At 41.9% G+C, this 15,665-nt stretch overlaps 1 long non-coding RNA gene across 1 annotated transcript; it reads right to left on the bottom strand.

Annotated features, from left to right (window-relative positions):
* Positions 1-14,487: 14,487 nt before the first annotated feature.
* Positions 14,488-15,653, bottom strand: LOC133708061 (uncharacterized). The gene is made up of 2 exons (XR_009845547.1): positions 15,591-15,653; positions 14,488-14,737 (listed from the first exon to the last, which is right to left on the bottom strand). It is a non-coding gene; the product is annotated as an uncharacterized LOC133708061 (long non-coding RNA).
* Positions 15,654-15,665: the final 12 nt, after the last annotated feature.

Below are 15,665 nucleotides of genomic sequence, written 5' to 3'. Positions count from 1 at the left end.
CCAGTACGCGTGGGTACGCGTGGATGACTGCTATCTATAGGATTTGAATTTGAAGGGCACAAATGTAAATCTATCACTTAACTATCGTTATCAGTGAAAATGATACTGTTATGGTAAAAGTTTGAGGATATTTATGACAAATCCCACTATACGACAAACAAAAGTAAAAACCACTCTGTCTCTTCTCCATATTCCTCTGCACTGTACAATCACGACGGCCTCGTCGATCGCCGGACTTCTCTACGCCATTTCACACCCAACTTTCCAATTTGGATTTTCTCAACTTTCTGTCTAAACCCAAGTTGGGTTCTGTAAAGTTTGGAAGAGCAAATCTTCACTTGATGAAGTTTATCCTATAATTACAACTTATCACTTGATGATGAGGATAAGGACAAATCTTCAACAGCTTCTAAGCACGTATGATATGAACATATATATGGTCATTTGGGCTCTCTGGGCTCTGTGGAAGAAGAGTCTGGAGGAATAGAAAACAGAAGCTTTAGGTGGAAGAAGAGTTGGGTGTGATATATTTTAATTGAACCAAAAATGTGACACTGGGATTGCAAATTAATTTGGTATTTTTTTAGCAAAGAACAATGTAATTTGTTTAAATTTTTTTTTTAAATTAATATAGTTTCTTATAACCGTGTAAAAAAAATACATGGGTATCTAGTATCTACAAATACGTGTTAAATACAAAGGTAATGCCAAATCTACCGATTTTCAATTTGTATTATTTGGATCACACAAAATCCTTATATGCCTACTAGTGTTGTATAACATGTTTATTGGTTGTAGAGAAAAGTATATCTTCCGAGATGAACAAAGTGAAAGAAATAGAATTTGACAAATTCGACCGTTGGATGTGATCAAGGCAGAGAAATAGGTATGGTAAAAAATTTACATGTTTTTGTCATTGTTTCGGCCTTGATCCACGTGGTCAACCCTAAACCCAAAATACTCATCAAATTAAAATGCTCATAATCACTGGCTCACAACTTCTTTTCTCGATCCGTCAGCGCTCACACTCTCATGGGGATGAGCTATATTAACCCGTGTAAGAAACTCGGGATGTTTATCATCTCCCCATGATTTGGCTCCTCTTAGAAAAGTATAGGCGTATACTGGGTTGACCCTTTTTATCAATATGAAAATGAAGGCCTACCGGGTTAATATTTTTACACTGTACCTATTAATATGCATTAAAATACATGAGTAATGTCAATTCTACAAATTTTCAATTTTGATTATTTGGATAACAAAATTCCTTATATGCCCATTAATGCTGTCTCCCATGATTATTGGTTATTGGGAAATATATACATTCCAAAATGAACAAGGTGGAGGAAATAGAATTTGGCAAATTCAACCGTTGGATGTGACCAAGGTGGGAAAATATGAATATGGTAAAGAATTTACATGTTTTCATCATCGTTTCGGCGTCGATCCACGTGGTCAACCCTAAACTCTAAACACATATTTAACTAAAAAGCTCATAACCACTCCATCACAACTTCTTTTCTCGATCCGTCAGCACTCACACTCTTGTGGAGACTAGCTAGCTGCATCAACCCATGTAAGAAATTCGAGACGTTTATCTCATTGTGATTCGGCTCCCCTTAGGGAAGCATAAGTGTGTATTGGGTTAACCCTTATGACCAATATGAAAATGACGGCCGATCGAATTAATTTTTTTACATGGCACCTATTAATACACATTAAGTTCATGACTAATGCCAAATATATCAATTTCCAATTTTGATTATTTGGATCACACAAAATCTTTATGCCTACTAACATTGTCTAGCATATTTGTTGGTTGTACGGAAAAATATACATTCTAAAATGACAAGAAGAAGGAAATTGAATTTTGTCAAACCAACCGTTAGATGAGATGATTGAAATATTTTATGTTTGCTGTAAAAAAATCATAAAATTTCATCATCGTTTTGAGTTTGATCCATATGGTCAACCGATGATATATTTATAACACTATTTATTAATTACATTGTCTAAAAGCAACCCCTTCAAGACTTCTGATAACCGACTGTTAGATGTAATGCTCATTTTTAAAATATTATCAGCTTTCGACTTTGTGTCAACAACGATCTACTATAATGTCTTCATTATTACTAACACTAAAACATAATTTGCCAACCTGTCACTAATACTATGAGAGCATTTTTCATGATCATTTCTCATATGGTATATCTCTATTATTCATGCATAAAAAGTCAAGAGACCGAATCTTCACGATTAATTTTTCTAAACACTTAAATGTTAAATTTTGTTAACGTTAGTGATCCGTGGGATCTCTAGTTAGCTTAAGTGAGAGAGAGAGAGAGAGAGATTGACACGAGATGTATAGTGGTTCGCCTCCCGCCTTAGCGGGAGACTACGTCCACTTGAATGTTTAACTATGTGTGTTGAGCCTTACGGCCCAAGGAGATTACAAAAGATGTAATGGGATCGTGTTTAAGTGGGAGGAGGCATTCCTTTTATAGGTGAAGGAAGCCATCTCCTTTACATTTTCTTAGATGTGGGACAAGAACCCACTATTCTAGTCTAGAAGAGCATATTGTGGAGGCAACTTGGCAAGGCCGGAAAGGTGGCTTCCAGGCGACGGATTTGTGACTTCCGGATACCGTAGCGTAGCTTGAACATAGGGCTACAAGATGCAAGTAGCGGTTGGGCCTCACCATGGCTTGTGGGTGTCCCAAAGAGGGTGTTAATTATGCTTGGTGAGATAGCAAATACTCCATATTGTTGGAGGTATGTATGATTACACGCATTTATATACGTGTAATTATATCTAAAACACTAGAATTAAGCTAATCCTCAAGTCAATTATTATGTAATTAATCCACTTTTATTTATTTTGTAGAAAATAAACGGAGTTGCGGAAATCGTGAGAATTTTGGAGGAAAATGGTGCAAAATTGGAGTGAAATGGGGTTTCCGACAAAAATATGAAAAAAGTCAACATTAATCAACCGTGGTCAATGTCAACGAGAATGCGGAACCCGATCACCGAAAAATAGTGTGCGCAATTGTATCTTGATGGGAAGAAGATTATGAAGAAAATAATAATAATAAAAGATATAGAAAGAGGAGGCAATTAAACTTTGGTTTAATTAAGCTTTGGTTTAATTAGACGAAGTGGTGTTAGCTCAGTAGTTAGAGCACCCACTACCTAAGATCAAGGTCATGGGTTCGAGTCACCATGGGGGTAGGAGTGAAATCCCTTGATCCTCTTTTAACTAAAGAGAATAAAAAAAAAAAAGCTTTGGTTTAATTAAATTTTGGTTTAATTAAGCTTTGGCTTAATTAAACTTTGGTTTAATTATGGAGGAGTTGCACGTGCTATCAACCATCAGCCACCATTCTTTTTTTTTTTTTTTTTTCACTTAAATCCTTCACGCACAGCCATCCGGATTGGGATGATAATTCTCTCCTCCCTTTGATATATATATATAACCCACGACCATTCATATAAAAAAAAAAAACCCTACAGAGGACAGCGCCGCACCAAAGAAAAACAGAGGCAGCCCCTTTGGGCTGCTCTCTCCTCCTTCTCCTCCATTTTTTCCTCTTTTTCTTTATATTTTATTTTGAGATTTGAAGGACTACTCACACAAGCTTCAAGGATTCATCAAGAGCTACAAGATTCAAGCTCTAGGTATTTGTGGGAGTTGTAATTCAAGGGAAGTCATGCTAGCTTTCTAGCTAATTGTGGCTACCCATGTTTTCTCCCACACTTCTATACTCTTCTCTCTTTGAATTTTGTAATCTTGATGTCTATAATTATGAGTTGTGAGTAATTCCCTTGTTGGTGGTTAGAGTTGTGTCCCTAACCCAAATTTTGTGTAAAAGATGTTTAATTTAATGTAATGATGCAATTTTCATATGATGGATGCTTATATCTATTTTTGTTGGGTTAAAATGCATGTCTAGGAGCCTAGTCAACTCTAGGGTGTGTATTTTGAGCATGTCTAGGACGGAGTTAGAGGCTTGACCCCCCTCTAATTCCTAAGCTAGAAACCTTCAATTTCGTATTCGAGGGGTTATAAGCATGGTGATTTACACCCGTTGCGTGATTGCGCGGGCGGGTCGCTTAGTAGTCTAATTCCTCGATCTCTACGCCTCTTGATGTGAATTAGTAACCCTTGAATAGGCTCTAATTCATGCCAAGTGAGTTCCTACGGCCCTTGAACCGGAGTAGGAATACCATGAAAGGGAATTTCGGTCCTTGAGCCTTGAACCGCCTTGGATACGACTACCGCCAAAGTAGGAATTTGCATCTACATTAGATTAGCTTCCGACACATAGAATTTGGGTGAAGGAACTTCCCTAGCACCCGACATTCTCATTTCCATTGTTTACATTTCATTTTTATTTTTTATTTCTTTACATTTCATTACATTTTGTTAATCTAAAATCCTCTCTCAAAATATTGAACTCTTCCACTCATTTGTGAATATCCACCACTAGGCTCTTAGTTTTGATTAGGTTTTGGTGAGAACCAAAGCCGAGCATTGCTAGGGCTTGGTGCCTTAGATTAACATTTTTATTTCTTTTCTTTTTCTTTTCTTTGTTTGCTAAGTGTCTTTATTTCCGATTACCCAAGGATTGTGGGTTAGCCACTAATCCCCGTGGTACGATAAACTTTGGGCATAATATTTCTCTATCTTGACAATGATACGTACGCTTGCGTAAATGTGTATCCAAGTCAATGTACAAGTCCCCGAAGTCCCCAAGTAAGAGGAGCTTCTTGGTTGGGGAGTTATACACATGATGTCACCAAGCATAAGTAACCGGGCGGTACGGAGCCCTTACAAGTCCCCGAACTCCGTAAGCAAGAAGGGACTCATTAACCTGCACAACAAAGGCAAAAAAAAATAGGCATATGTAGAATGCTCGTTGCATTGGGCAACAAATGTGAGTTGCATTGATATGTGTTGGCATATATGAACGTATGGGGTGCGTGATACATGTTAATGCATATACGCGAATGGTGCCGAGTACGATCGATTATGACGTACAAACTCGAGAACGCGTATGGTCGTGTGAGCGTATGGATTGCATATGATAAATGTAAGTTGCATGAGCGGTGCGAAGGTAAGCGTTTGTAACTCATGAACGATGACCGCGCGTACGGTTGTGTCTGTTTGGTTTTCGCTCGTATTAATGGAACGCGAAAAGAATTTGATTTGTCGCGGTCGGTAAACGACAAATGGTAGAAAAATTCAATGTTCCATTAACGTGTGGTGTGTTGAGTAGACATGAGCGTAAAGCTCGAGGATTGCCGGGAAGGCATGAGCGGAAAGCTCGTGAGCGGGAAACTCGGGGTTGCCGGGAAGGCATGAGCGGGAAGCTCAAGGGTTGCCGGGGAGGCATGAGCGGAAGCTCGGGGTGCCGGGAAGGCATGAGCGGGAAGCTCGTGAGCGGAAGCTCGGGGTGCCGGGAAGGCATGAGCGGAAGCTCGGGGTGCCGGGAAGGCATGAGCGGGAAGCTCGTGAGCGGAAGCTCCAGGGTTGCCGAGAAGGCATGAGCGGGAAGCTCAAGGGTGTCGCGAAGGCATGAGCGGTAAGCTCGTGAGCGGAAGCTCAAGGGTGCCGCGAAGGCATGAGCGGGAAGCTCGTGAGCGGAAGCTCAAGGGTGCCACGAAGGCATGAACGGTAAGCTCGTGAGCGGAAGCTCGTGGTGCCGGGAAGGCGTGAGCGGTGAGCTCGTGAGCGGAAGCTCGGGGTGCTGGGAAGGCGTGAGCGGAAGCTCGGGGTTGCCGGGGAGGCATGAGCGGAGGCTCAAGGGTTGCCGGGGAGGCATGAGCGGAAGCTTGTGAGCGGAAGCTCGTGGGTGCCGGGAAGGCATGAGCGGAAGCTCGGGGTGCCGAGAAGGCATGAGTGGGAAGCTCCAGTGTTGCCGAGAAGGCATGAGCGGGAAGCTCGTGAGCGGAAGCTCAAGGGTGTCGCGAAGGCATGAGCGGTAAGCTCGTGGTGCCGGGAAGGCGTGAGCGGTGAGCTCGTGAGTGGAAGCTCAAGGGTTGCCGGGAAGGCATGAGCGGAAGCTCGGGGTGCCGGGAAGGCGTGAGCGGAAGCTCGGGGTTGCCGGGGAGGCATGAGCGGAGGCTCAAGGGTTGCCGGGGAGGCATGAGCGGAAGCTCGTGAGCGAAAGCTCGTGGGTGCCGGGAAGGCATGAGCGGAAGCTCGGGGTGCCGAGAAGGCATGAGCGGGAAGCTCGTGAGCGGAAGCTCAAGGGTTGCCGGGAAGGCATGAGCGGAAGCTCGGGGTGCCGGGAAGGCATGAGCGGGAAGCTCGTGAGCGGAAGCTCCAGGGTTGCCGAGAAGGCATGAGCGGGAAGCTCGTGAGCGGAAGCTCAAGGGTTGCCGCGAAGGCATGAGCGGTAAGCTCGTGAGCGGAAGCTCAAGGGTGCCGCGAAGGCATGAGCGGGAAGCTCGTGAGCGGAAGCTCGGGGGTGCCGCGAAGGCATGAGCGGTATGCTCGTGAGCGGAAGCTCGGGGGTATGGGCGCGAAAAGTTCGGCGGTGCTGCTGAGGCACGAGCGCGAAAAGCTAGGCGGTGCCGCTGAGGCACAAGCGCGAAAAGGTCGGCGATGCCGCTGAGGCACGAGCGCGAAAAGTTCGGCGGTGCCGGGTGCCGCTGAGGTATTAACTGGTAGCTCGAGGTGATGCCTTGAGGCATGAGCGAGACCGTTGCTAATTATGCTGGGCTGTATGTACAAGTCCCCGAAGTCCCCAGTCAAGGAGGGTGTTCTTGCGGGTTGATACCAAAGCGTAGCTTTGTGCCGTATATCAAGCATAATTAGTGCGAGTGCGTCGTCCATCTAGAATTGGTTGGAGCGAACGCTTTTGCCCTTTCGGGTGGGCCCCTGCTAGGCCCTGCGAGGAGTCCCCCACTCCTGGCTATAGACCTCCGGATGGTCAGAAAATTGTTTGATGAGGGGAGCTGCGCGGAGCAGAGGGTGTTGGGTAGCGAGCCCAATCTTTGGTACCCAAGCGTCGGGGTTAACTGCCGGATCAATGGCTGCCGTGGGCTGTGTTAACTAGTCCCTTTGCTATTTCTCAGAGGAGAAACTTGACTGCAATGCCGCGTAGCGGTCATTGTCATTATGAGGCGTTGCCTTACCGCTTGGCGGTTGAATGAAAAATGATAAACACAGAGCAAGTAATAATATTTTGTATGAGCGTCCCATGTTTATCTAATTGAGTTGCAATTAAAGTAGAAGCATGGCATATGTGTATAGCATGTACTTGTAGTAAAGTTGCTAATAACATTTTGTATTTTTGTAGGCATGCTTAGAGATCGCTTGAGATCGATATAAGAAGCATGGCATATCTAGCATGTGAGACCTAGAAAATGTTGCCAAATCTACGAAATGTTGTAGGCATGCTTAAAAGTTTATGGAAGCATGTAGAGATATATCAAGTGTGAAATTCTATAAGCATGCTTAGAAGTAGTAAAAGCATGGCATGTGTATGGCACTAGCTCTAATTGCAAGAGCGTAAAAGAGAAGGTATGATTGCTTATCTTATGCCGATTTGGAGCGAGTCGGAGTTGGAATTGAGATAAGTACCCAAATCATGTTGGAGTTGTCCAAGCATGACGCTCCATTGCTCCGGCGAATCACCTTAGTAGAAGGAAGATGATTTTGCTAATTTGGGGAAATGATCGGTGATTATGTCTCCGAATTACTCCAAATGATGTGATGTCACAGTAACATGGATTGCATGGATGGCCACACAATTAAGTGGTTACACTTACTTTGCCCAGAGTATACTAGCTAATTCTGAGAGATAGCACATGACAACATCACAGTATGAATTTCGGTTCTTGTGTAATACACAACATGCATGTGCACAACTATATATAATAGTGAGTTTTAGTTTCACTTAGGAGTATATCAGATCATGGTATTGAACATGTTCACGTGTATTGACCTGTACATGGCATTTGAACATATTATATTAATGTATCACATTTATGAATCATATATATGCACTGAGCTGCACTAGTGTGGCACTAGAGTAGCATATATGGTTTGGGATATGCTGCCGGTCTCAATAATATATAGTAGACCACGTAAAGAAATTGTGGATGTGTGTTGTACTGCTTGTACTGCTGCACGTGTATCTTTGTCAGGTTTTGATAGGAGGCAGCGAACACGTGGTGCCCAAAGGTCCATATATATGTTGGTATGCACAGTGTAGTGAGCAAGATAGATGCTTATAAACAAGAAGTCTGGAACTTCTAAGAGAGCATGTAGATATTTAATATAGCCTTTCAACTTATCTGTTTACTGAAGCTTGCGCTAGTACGATTTCCTTGCGAAGGCTAGAAGGAGACTAGAGTGGGTTTGCAAGGCTGAGTGCCCTGAGTACACTTCTGGGTGTCCAGATCTGCAATTCATTGCGAAGAGCTCATGGCTTTGCAAAGGTAAATGGGATGACGGTGGTGGAGATCCGAGTTTGCAGCAATGGAATTTGCAATGATGGCCGGCGTTCTATGATGATAGACGGCTGGCAGAGATGGTAGCTAGCGGAGGAGAGCCGGCGATAATTCCCAGCGGGGGAGTTCGGCGAAGCTGCAGCAGCGGTGTTCCAGCGGAGGACCGGAGCGGATGAATGCAGAGGGAGCGAAGATGGCTAGCGGAGGGAGCAGCAGTCGGGTCCGGCGGAGCTGCAAAGCAGAGCGGAGGTTCCGAGCTTGCGTTCAGCGGAGCGGAGTCCGAGCTTGAGTCCGACGGAGATGCAAGTTGGGCGGAGCCTCGGAGTTGCAGCTGGCGGAGCTGCAAGTTGGGCGGCATTTGGAACTCAGCGGAGGGGAGAAGAAGAGTTTGGCGGAGGTGGTTGGGTGCCCAGAGCAAATCTCTGGGTGTCCAGAGAAGTTTGGCGGCAATTTTTAAATTTTTTTTTTTTTTGAAGGTTCAGCGTTGACCAATATGGTCAGCGTTGACCAAGCCTTGATGGGCGTTGACCGACTCCGCTGGGCGTTGACCGACCCCGCCGGGCGTTGACCGACCCCAATTTGATGTTGAATGAGCGTCGACTCGACATTTTCGGGTCAAAGTTCGTGGTAGGTGACGAAGCCTTTGTGTGTCGGCTTCCCACAGACGGCGCCAATGTTAACGTTAGTGATCCATGGGATCTCTAGTTAGCTTAAGTGAGAGAGAGAGAGAGAGAGATTGACACGAGATGTATAGTGGTTCGCCTCCCGCCTTAGCGGGAGACTACGTCCACTTGAATGTTTAACTATGTGTGTTGAGCCTTGCGGCCCAAGGGGATTACAAAAGATGTAATGGGATCGTGTTTAAGTGGGAGGAGGCATTCCTTTTATAGGTGAAGGAAGCCATCTCCTTTACATTTTCTTAGATGTGGGACAAGAACCCACTATTCTAGTCTAGAAGAGCATATTGTGGAGGCAACTTGGCAAGGCCGGAAAGGTGGCTTCCCGGCGACGGATTTGTGACTTCCGGATACCGTAGCGTAGCTTGAACATAGGGCTACAAGATGCAAGTAGCGGTTGGGCCTCACCATGGCTTGTGGGTGTCCCAAAGAGGGTGTTAATTATGCTTGGTGAGATAGCAAATACTCCATATTTTTGGAGGTATGTACAAATTTATAAGTAAAATTTAATCAATTCAAAGTTTATGGTAATATGGTATGCCTCTATTATTCATGCATAAAAAGTCAAGAGACTGAATCTTTACGATTAATTTTTCTAAGTTTTGATGCAAGATTAGCCAAAGCCAAGTCACTCTTCATGAAAGACTAATTTTTCTTTTTCTCTCTGACCTAGCCGCACGCTAGGGTTTACTCTCAATCTTTGGGAGATTAATCTTCCGTCCACTTCCATGGATGTCTTGAGTTGGAATTGCAGGGGAATCTGCAACACAACTACTATAAGGGCGCTGAGGGATTTGATCACACAGAATCAGCCTCAGATTGTCTTTCTCTATGAAACAAAAATCAGTACTTTGAGGGATTTCAAAGCGTTGCACAAGGATCTAGGGTTTGCACACTCGAAGGAGGTCTTGAGCGTTGGTCAGGCAGGAGGCCTGGCGTTATTCTGGACAGAGGATGTCGATCTGCATATGCGTACTGTCTCTGCGCATCACATCAACGCAGAAATTAGGGGTGCACCTGGTGAACCGTGGTGGAGAATAACAAGGTTCTATGGTCATGCAAGGACAGGAGATCGTGGGGATTCTTGGCAGCTTCTCCGTGATTTGGCTGATTTAGATTCTCTTCCTTGGGTGATAATCGGCGACTTTAATGAAATACTGAACAATAGTGAGAAGTTAGGAGGGCCTTTGCGTAGTGAAAGACAAATGCGGGGTTTCCGTGATGCATTGGGATATGGTGATCTTGCTGATCTAGGGTTTCATGGAGCAAAGATGACCTGGTGGAATTCTGAGACTCAAATACGTTTGGATAGAGCAGTTGGTACCTCTACATGGAGTGACATCTTTGGTTATTCAAGGGTGAAGCACTTGCCGCCCAGTGATTCTGACCACGTTCCCATTCTGTTACAAGCTAGTTCTGTACCTCTGCCCAAGCGTCCTAAGCGGCACAGGTTTAAATTCGAGTCCTTTTGGTTGCAGCACCAAGAGTGTGATCCTCTTGTGTTATCTAATTGGAAAGCAGAACATGGAGGCGCTCCTATGTTTGTACTAACAAGAAAGATCATCAACACGAGATGTGCCTTGGAATCTTGGCAGCGGGATACATTTAGACTACGTCAAAATCAGATGGTGGATATTCTGAGCAGATTGGAATTGCTTATGAATGAGCCGATGTCTGAGGCAGTTTACAATGAGAAGAAAGTTTTAATGATTTCTTTACAGGATATTCTGTCGCAGGAAGAGGCATTTTGGAAGCAACGGGCCAAGGTTACTTGGTTGCAAGAGGGTGATAGAAATTCGGGTTTCTTTCACAGGAAGGTAGCTAATCGGAAGCACAAAAATAATTTGTTGGGACTGTTTGATCATGAGGGGCAGTGGAAAGATGATGATGAAGGTATGGAGAATATTGTGACTTCATATTTTTCAAAAATGTTTACTGCCACTGATCTTGATGTTGACGCAATTAATCTGACCTTAGCGGCAATTCAGCCGTGTGTTACTAGTGATATGAATCAAAAGCTATGTGCCCCATATTCAGAAGAAGAGGTCAAGTGTGCTTTATTTCAGATGTACCCGGCGAAATCTCCTGGCCCTGATGGTATGCCTCCATTGTTTTTTCAGCATTATTGGGAGGATATTGGGAAAGATGTTACTGAGGCAGTACAAAGCTTTCTGCACACTGGTTCTTTGTTAAAACAGATAAATTTTACTCACATTTGTTTGATACCAAAGGTGTAGAATCCTAAGAATATGGCAGACTTACGACCTATTACACTTTGTAATGTTATTTACAAACTTTGTTCTAAAGTAATTACAAACAGACTGAAGGTTTTCTTGCCATCTATTATTTCTCCTTTTCAGAGTGCATTTGTGCCTGGGAGACTGATCACGGATAATATCCTAGTGGCTAATGAAGTAGCTCATTTTGTCCATAACAAAAGGGAAGGTCAAGTTGGGTATATTGCTTTGAAGTTGGATTTGAGCGAGGCCTATGATCGTATGGAATGGGTATTTTTGCGCAAGGTTTTGGAGAGACACTACTAGAATTTTGGCCTTAGACATCGGCCAAAAACCGATGTTAAAAAAAAAAATCTACCGATGTCTTAGTGGGTGATGTTAAAGATCAGGAAAAAAAGACATCGGTTTTTAACCGATGTCCCCCACAAAAATAGACATCGATCTAGCATCCAGGATCGATGTTAAACTGTCATTATGATCACAAATTGATGTGTTTAGCTATCGTTAAATCTTCATATTTTAACATTTAATACTTAATGAAGTATAGGCCCAGCAGCACAACTTTACATTTTAACATCGTTTTTCAAAACACAAACGATGTCCTTTAGTCTTTAGCACATCAGTTCTCATTATGTATCGATGTCCGGTAACTCTTCAGACATCGTTTATTGAATCTATATTGATGTCCAATCTTACATAGAACATCAATCAATAGGTTATATTCGATGTGCACTAGGCTTTGGGACATCGGTTCTGCCATAATATTTTGATATTCATTAGCTAGTCAGACATCGATTTTTTTCTTTTAGAACTGATGTATCAGTTCTTATTTACTTTGTTTTTATAGTTATAAACTGATTTGTAACAAATGCTAGGGTATTCAATCCACATTTCTCAAAATAAAATGATTCAAGAGTAGTTGTAACATTGGGGCATTTAGGAGTAACATTGTAACATTCAAGAGTAGTTGTATCATGATCCTTACAATTTACAAAAAAAGGCACTTACACCTAAAATGAAAAAAATGGTCAGAAAGCTAGGGGAACAAATTTTACATTTAAAAGCACATAAGCTTGCACACTTGCTCAACATTCTCTCCATGATAGCCTCCAACCCAGGATCCGCATTTGCTGCTTCAGCATTTGATTCTGCTGCCTTAGATTTAAGACGTACTGGCACACTCATCTATAGCTTTAGCTAAGGAGAGGAGAAACAACAAAACATGTTACATACATGCTCTCTCAAATTCCATATAACTAAACAAAAAAACACCATAAAAGAAGAATATCCAAGCTTTTGACAGTTTAAAATGCATGATGATAGCCACAGAAACAAAAACAAATCATCACTTCTCCCCACAATGGATTATATACAATTAAGAATGGAACACTATACAATTAAGGGTCATCCTCTTGCCAATTCCACAGCAATATACGCTTGAGAGTGTGCAAGCAAACAAGGAATTTACACTAAAGAAACCCTACCACATTTATGTTCGGGTTGGAAAAGTTCTCAAGATTATGGTCAATTATAGACAAACATGTGGATCTTTCTACACTCAGGAATCAACGTTAAGTCATGAAATATTGAGTCAGCACACTTTAACAATGTAACTCAACAAAGACTATTACAAAAAGTAGGAGATCCATATCAAACAACAAGGTCAAGAGTTTAAAATAAGGGTGCCAAGAGACCCAAATTAATGGAAAATTGGAAACTAAATGGACAGATGAAAAAAACCTAGCCGCTGCATGAAGTGCTTTGCAAGAGCTTCAGGTACTTTTCCATGGCGTTGAATGTACATAGAAAGATCACCTCCTCTGCAGTACTCCAGTACAAGATTTATCTTCCCAGGAACCTATTTGAAAAGAATGTTAGACAACCTTATGACGAGAAAGAAGTGAGGGAAAGCTTAAAGGTGATTATCGACAGCTGCAAGTTTTCTTTGTCTTACACAGATACAAAGTACAACAGACTGCAAGTTTTCTTTGTCTTACACAGAAGTGTGCCCAAAAACGAGGAAAAGAACACAGCTAAACATGATATTTACAATTCAAATGCCAATTTATCCCAGCTCTCCAATTCAGGAGAAACTCCTTTCTCAAGGCCACTATGGTAGCTTCTATTGAGCGAAGCTAGTGCCTAGTACATGGGCCAGGCCGCCAGGGGAAATCATTTTGACTTTAATAGTCAAATTTCTACATGTCTTTGTTATCAAAACAAAGCCTCAAGCCTTCGAGCCCTGAACTTCATATTCTTATCGAATGCCATAAGAAATGCAAATATTTCAGTGCACCATATCACTAAGCCCTGGAAATGCCCCCGTAAAGAAATCACTACTATAAAAATAAAATAAAATATAAAATAAATAAAAAAGACAATAGTTATAAATTAATATATTCCAATGCATTGGAATCTAGACCACTTTTAAGACCTGAGAGATAGATAAAAGGAAGAGGAAAAAAAAAAGTTCTATAATACTTAAATAATGCATGATTGAGCAAATCATTTATGTTTCCCTCCTCTATTCTCTTAAGATGATATGAGAAATGTTGTATCCAAACATTTTGTTTGCAAACAAAAGAAAGGTACTGATGATCAAGTACATATTTTAAGTCTTGACACGATAACTGGCTTAAGAAGATTAAAAATAACATGAAGGATAACATATCATTTTTCTACCGATCCTTGAAACTGAAAACATGTCAGACCTAAAATGTACACTAGCATGGAATGACAAGGAATAGCAGCTACCTTATAAGATCGTTGAGCATAGATTCTGTTTCCAATTTTACAGGATCCTTATCGCCAAACAATGATGTAGCACTTTTTACAACCAGATGGAATGTGCAAACCTGTGAAGTAAATGAATATACACCAAAAATATATAGCTAATATAGACTACTTGTCAGGACCCACCCCGGAATTACCCTCCTAACTCCAAGATGGACCTGCGGGGCCCACTTTTCGGAAAAATTCGACAGAACTTCCCCTAAAAGTGGACAACCCTAAACCTGCTTATAACACTTCTATGTATAATAAATTTCAATGCTTGAAGCCACCCTGCTTCCTAGCAACAATCCGCCAATTTCCAAATATAAACACCATACTACACAAACATAACCGCTTATATAAATTACAACCCAGCAAATCTAATCTTTCAACTTCTCCAATATTATACAACTCCCTTACACTCATAATTATACAAATGTATAAATCCAACCTTTTAAGGTACTCAGAGCAATCTCTAGAACACACTCGAAATATGATACATAAGGTAAGTTAATAAATAACCTACTGAGGATAGATAGCAAAGGTGGTGCTAGCCTCCACTCCTAAGCCGGTCAGCAACGCTGCGATCTGGGCAATTGAAACCAAAGGGCCCAGGGGGAAAGTACATAAAAACGTTAGCGTGAGTGGACAAAATAAATAAGCATAACGGAAGAAAAGTTTATACTTTCCCACAAATTTAAATTTATAAAATCTCGATGCATGCAACGTTTATAAAACATATTTCTTTAAACTCAAAACTCGTGAAAAACATACCAGCCCCGCTGGTTAAAAGAAATCGGACTAGCCCCGCTAGTCAAATAACGATAAAGTATGGGGAAGAAATTTCACCATACGAAAGAAGGGAGCCTCCCAGGCTCGGGTCGGAGTGTCCCACACTCTGGAGCATCCCATGCTCTGCTCTTACTCACCCACAAACACATAGTAAGCAGGGAGGAGTACTAATAGGCTAGCTAGCAATAAATATGACGACCCAGGTATGGTGGGTTAAAATCCATACAAAAACTGAAAATCAATGAGGCTTCCCCAACACCTCACAAGAAAATACATATGCCAATGACGTGACCCCGCACGCCAAAAATATTCTCGAAATCATAATAAATAAGCGAGGAATAATATATAAAATAATTCCCTCGAGAAATCCCATTTCCAATAATATTCCCTAAAATCTTAAAATCGTCGAATAGAATTATAATCTTAAATTCCAAAAATACTTTGGAAAATAATTTGTTGAAATCACATAAATCATAATCTCCATAATCAAAATCATATTCCCGAATGCAAATCATAAATACAATTCCAAATATAACCATTTATAAACAAAACCAAATTTAAATGCTCGATAAATAAAACGATAATTAAACAAATCAGTAATTGCGAAGTAAATGCATCCATCATTATTTAAAAACAAAAGTCCACTCACAGTGTACGGCTAAGCCTGCCGTCGATCCGAACCCTCCTCGAGGGAATCCTCCTCAGGTCCTGTACAATATAACGT

The sequence above is a fragment of the Rosa rugosa genome, chromosome 5 (assembly GCF_958449725.1).
Source record: "Rosa rugosa chromosome 5, drRosRugo1.1, whole genome shotgun sequence".
NCBI classification, from domain to species: Eukaryota; Viridiplantae; Streptophyta; class Magnoliopsida; order Rosales; family Rosaceae; genus Rosa; species Rosa rugosa.
This window is presented reverse-complemented; position numbering and strand designations above follow the sequence as displayed.